This window comes from Macadamia integrifolia, unplaced genomic scaffold (genome assembly GCF_013358625.1).
Source record: "Macadamia integrifolia cultivar HAES 741 unplaced genomic scaffold, SCU_Mint_v3 scaffold1106, whole genome shotgun sequence".
In the NCBI taxonomy this organism is placed as follows: domain Eukaryota; kingdom Viridiplantae; phylum Streptophyta; class Magnoliopsida; order Proteales; family Proteaceae; genus Macadamia; species Macadamia integrifolia.
The window spans coordinates 83,728-89,682 of record NW_024868089.1 but is presented as its reverse complement, the minus strand read 5'-3'; the positions used below and the strand labels follow the sequence as shown (position 1 = coordinate 89,682).

At 37.4% G+C, this 5,955-nt stretch overlaps 1 pseudogene; it reads right to left on the bottom strand.

Moving 5' to 3' along the window:
* Positions 1-3,899: 3,899 nt before the first annotated feature.
* The window catches only part of LOC122062783, a 3,098-nt pseudogene continuing 1,042 nt past the window's right edge, over positions 3,900-5,955 (bottom strand).

Below are 5,955 nucleotides of genomic sequence, written 5' to 3'. Positions count from 1 at the left end.
AGAGAGAAGAAAGAAAAAGAGGGAAGAATCCTAAGCTAGCTGAAGTTGCCAGAAGCCCAAAGCCCAGGTTGTCCAGGTTGTGCATATCAGGTTAGTATCAAACTCCTATTCAAATTCTTTTTAAAATTCAATATTTTTGTTATTGCGCGGAAGCTCTACCCAAAATCCCTGAGCTAATTTAAACCCTAGAAAAATGGCACGGAAGCTCTGCACAAAATCCCTGAGCTGATTCCAACCCTAGAAAAATGGTACGGAAGCTCTGCCCAAAATCCCTGAGCTGATTCAAACCCTAGAAAAATGGCACGGAAGCTCTGTCCAAAATTCCTAAACTAATTCCAACCCTATAAATACTGTGCGGAAGCTCCACCCAAAATTCCTGACCTGATTCCAACCCTAGAAATATGGCATGGAAGCTCTGCATAAAATTCCCGAGTTAATTCCAACCCTAGGAATATGGCGTAGAAGCCCTGCCTAAATTTCCAGAGTTGATTCCGATTCTAGAAATATAGTATGGAAGTCCTATTTAGATTCCCGAAAACCAGAATCCATGGTCACACCCTAGCAAAAAGCCTTGTCAACTTTCTTACCCAGGTGCCGGAAGTTTTTAATTTCTCCAAGAAAGAGAAAAAAAAAAATTAAATCGCTACCTCTAAGTCAAGGGAAATTATCAAAATATTCACCATTTTCATCAATCATTATCATGTGAATATTATATTGCAATTTCTATTGCAATTTTATTTGCCTCAGTTCTGTATATATTTGTTTTACGTGTTTATTTCATAAAATAAGGATTTACCGTTGTAGTTTCATGCCTTAATTTTAGCATCTATCCATCAAATGTAGTTTGTTTCATCATTTTATATGTTATCGCATGTATTTCTCACATAAAATAATGATCATGATTTTCCTGTCATAGAGCATGGCACGTATATGTAGGTAAAATAGCTGCATTTTCTCATTATTTTATGTAAATTTCATTATTTCATGTAGAATTCTTTCAAGCCAATTCATATATATATATATATATATATGTTTGCGATATTTCATGTAAGAGAATTGTGCTAGCTTAGACTGTTAAAATTTTGGGGGGAGAATATTCGAAATCCAAGTTTCAAGTCGAAAGACCGGGAATTCTGGGTGAGGTGGGTGTCTAACACCTTCCCACACTCGTAACCTGACACGGACCCCTATCTCTGGAACAGACCAAGGTATGAAGTCAAATTAGGGGATTCCTTCCTTTCGCAGGGAACCAACCCCCTATTCGAGCTCGATCCCTCGATCAAAATTGGGCTCCACCACAGGGTTCTAGGCCGTGAATCTTAGATGGCGACTCCAAAAATCATGCTTTCCCCATCCCCCCAATAGTCACCAGACCATGCTTTGGAGGCCATTCAATCCAAGGTAGGCCAAAGGTGAGAAGGAAGGATAGAAGAGAAAAGAGAGAAAAAGACCAAAAAAGGTATTTTCCCTTACATAAATAAATAGCTGAAAATAAACACTCCATGCAATTAAAAAACAAATGAAGAAAAAAAATGTTGAAATAAAAATAAAATAAAATAAGGGATAAAGCTAGAGAGAGACTCACAAGTAAGTTTCTCTACTTAGCCTGAGGGATGCATCATAATATAAGCTTCCCTACTTGACCAAAGAGTCACTCTTACAAGGGTTACTCTACTTGGCTTTAGAGAAAGGGAGACAATTAAAATAAAAACAATAAAATGATGGTTCTATGACGAGGAGGGGCAAAGCCAATACATACACTAGCCATGAACCTTCGGGCAAAGGGATAGCAATAATATAACGACTGAAATTAAAATCCTAAATTAAGAAAGAAAAGGTAGTCAGAAGAGTGAATGAGAGGGGGGAGAGAAGACTACTGAAGGAGTTTACTTACTTGAACTTCAACCCTTGAACTGAAAAACTTGATTGATTTGAGATAGTACCAGTACTAAAAACTAGATCTGGAATAAACCAAATCTGAAATTTCTAGTACCAGAGAAAACAAATCTAAAGAAAAAAAAATTTTGAACTTGAAAGACATGCTTCATAGCTTATTCTTATCACCTAGAACTAAGCCTAGAACTAGAATTTGAAAATTACAATTTCAATTGTTTAAACAATAAAAATAAAAGACTGAATCAAAAACAAAAGTGCTTGCATTAATTGAATAAAAAGAACTTACAAAAGTGTTTAAAGCATAAACCTAGAACTAGAGCTAGAGAAAGAGAAAACTAGAGAAAGAGATAGAACAATTAAGAAAAGACCCTAAAAGAAGATGAAGTGCCTCCTCCCCTTATGTTAATTCTATTATATAAAGAATGGGAGAGGGAAGCTAATGATTTTAGCTTCTAAATAAAAAGATTTTTTTTTTTTTATCTTGTTGATGTCTCCTTTAAGTGATGAGTAGGAGAGAGAAAATCTTCTAAAAAAAACTCAACAAAATGGTAGCTAAGAGGTTCGAACTTGAGACCTCCTAATGAGGAAGGGATTTTGCACACCACAACTTACCAACTACGCTAGGTAGTTTGTATCAAAAACAAATCTTCAATCACTTAAGGATGTGGTCCATCAATCCTTGTTGGCATTTGAAATATTCCTTATACCCTTGGGGCAACTGCAGATGGGCTGGTATTGCATCTCGGTTCAATTCTGATCCATTATTCTTTTTCTGACCCGAAAAGAATAATCACTTGTACAGTTGACCAAACGAATGTGTACTTGCAATTGAACATGTCCATCTTGTTCAGAATTTCGTCCTCTTCGCAACTATGAAAAGACATAGGACCTCTTTATGTGTAAAATTGGAGATATAGCACCTGATAGTTCTTAAGGCCTTGAAATTATAAACCCTGCAAAAAGAGAGTAAAACCCAAGATAACTCCATTCTAAATATGTAAAATGCATGTTTTACTACACTAGATTTCACATATAAATGTGCTCATCATATCTTTTCAAATATATATATATATATATATATGTATTATTGTTATTATTATTTTTTTTTTACTACCAGTCAATCATCATCTAGAGCCTATAGACAAGGGGCCCATAGCCAGGGAGGAGCGGTAGAGGTAGATAAGGTGGGATGGGCAGAGGTTTGACCCCATTACCTCCTGCATCTTACGCTAGACCTATGGCTGGCAGAACCCATTGAGGTACAAGCTCATTCCCCTATAAATATTGTTTGTATTATGTTAGAACCAAGGAGAAGCCTCACAAATTAGTCTTACGCAAGCCATTCAAGTCTATAAATTTAAGACATTTATTATTAGTAAATGGCACTATTAGCAGTAATGATTATTTTTTTATCATTATTATTATTATTATTCTTAAACTTTACTAAAAACTATGGTAGGAAGTGGTTGCCAATTCTCCCTTTAGAGAGTGCTTCACGGACAGTATCTTAAGTCAAAGAAGTATTTGTATCTTTCCTACTTTCCAAGAAGGTCTGTGGCTCTCTTAGGCCCCATTTTGATCCCTCTATGGGTCCTTCCCTTGACTCTTCTGTTAGCCCCTTGTATAGATCCTAGTTGGCCTCGAAGACATAAAAGTTGTGATATCTAAAAAAGGTGTGATATCTTTTTACTCTCTTTGCCACAAGCTAAAGGTAGTCTTCCGGGAGAGTGGATCAGGTTCACATAGAAGAATGTACGAGAACGACCCTGATCCGTGGATTAATTTAAAATCAATTTTATCTCTCTTTATTTAATAGATTTTAAATCCACGGACCAAGGAAGTACAAGAATGATCCGTTCACGTCTTCCCGCCCATCAAATCTCTCCACCTCAAGTGTAGTGCTCGACATATTAACTACCATCTTTAGTTTTCTGTTAGGAACATATTAACTACCATCGCAAAAAAAGAAACAAATACACTGAAAACCAATTTGCACCACAATGTAATAAAAGTAAACGATAGATAGGCAGAAAAAAATATACATACGTGGTTCATTAGAGCGCCTATATCCATATGTGGTGAAGTTTACAACACTACTTTGAACTATATATATGCTAGATGGCCTGTGATCAATCTCAGCAAACACAATTTGTACGAGGGGTATTTTTAGTTTACATTGCCAGGAGTCTATAGGAACTGAAATAGAATCAACCACAATAGAGATGAGCCGGAAGTCGAGGCTCAGCCACTGCGACTAGCGGTATCCTTTTAGGTGAGGAAAGACCATAAAGTTCATCCATGTTCAAGTCCTTGGGTTGCATCTCACCTGGCAATTCCCACAGGAACCCATGTATGAGGTTAGCCAAGTATGATTGAATCATCTTTAGCCCAAGGACATAGCCAGGGCACATCCTCCTCCCTGATCCAAATGGCAACAGCTCGAAATCGCGTCCCTTTATATCAATTGTTTTCCCAATGAACCTCTCAGGACGGAATTCTTGCGGTGCATCCCATAGCATTGGGTCCCTCCCTATAGTCCATTGGCTAACATGTACTCTGGTTCCTGCTAGAATGGTATAGCCAGCAACCTCACAATCTTCTTGAGCCTGGTGGGGTGTTAGCAGTGGTGATACTGGGTACATTCTCATTGTCTCCTTCACTATGCCATCAATGTATGGTAGGTTTGGGATGTCTTTCTCTTGAACCCATCTTTCTCTCCCCACTACCCTATCCAACTCTTCTGTTGCTCTTTTGAAGATCTCTGGGTTTTTCAAGAGCGCAGAGAGAGCCCATTCCACTGAGACTATAGAGCTCTCCGTGCTACCTGCGAATAGTTCCTGAAGGATCAAATCAATAGAAACAAATCATACATTAGGAGAATTGGGTGAGAAAATTATTTCGGTTGCAACTGAATCTCCAAGATGGGCTGGACGCAAGACCCACTATTATAGCCCTACATACATATAAGGGATTGGGCTTGGGCTTGGGCTTGGGCTTGAGAAAACTCTAGCTAGCACAACTGTGAAGTGAGGCAATGAGAGCTGGTTCCTTGTACAATGAGATACTGACCCAATTGTTTATCTGAGTAATGAAAATAAGACAAGGGTTCTTCTGGCAAAGCCTGGTGCTAGTAAACAGTCATGTTAGGCTGCAAATGAGTCCATGGAAGATATATATATATATATTTTTTTTTATAATATGGTAGCAATTCAGATATTTTAAATGCTTGCAATCCTGCCACCTTTAGCCAAGTGTATTAATGGTTGGTCACACCAATTATTGGATAGAATAAAGACCTATTGACAAGTCTATTTATCAAATTTTGTAACCTATCTCAATTCTTCAACCATATGACCATAGCACATATAGGTTTTTCTTCTTGATTTTTTGAGTTCATTCGTAGATTTTGGAATAAGTTTTTCTTCTTATCGTGAAAGAAACACCTATGAATCCATCGTTGCTACTACTTTTCCTGTTTGCTGGAGGTCTGAAATACCTTTTCAATGTTCTTGACATCCATCCAAGTATCCAAGTATAATGATGACCATCGATAAAGGGATTACTCCTCCAATTTTGAAATAAATAATCAATATGTAAATCAGGTCCAGGTGATTCCAATCTGATTTATTCTAAATTGGCAAAAACAGTCGGAATTAGCCAAATTCAGCATGAACCCTACAAATACTGCATGGATCATTCACTCCATAATGGCAAGTAACAAGATTGGACTCAGCTGACTCCAATTCAAATCGCTCATTGACCATGAGAGAAAAAAAAAAGTAAAACTCACACACAAGTATTTACTGTTTAATGATATTCCCTATTTTTGGTGAAAGTTGAGTGACTCTCATTCAATCTGGGGTCATACAATTATAGGTTAATATGAACCTGTGGAACTAGTTTCGGCCTGTACACCAGTCATTAGCGGAAAAAAAAAAAAAAAAAAAAGAGTAGATTAGTTCTTTGACTTACCAGCGTTATCCTTCAAGAGCCATACTATCGAGCTTCACTTCCAAATTAGGATCACCCAACCGCAGCAACACATCAACCATATCGTTC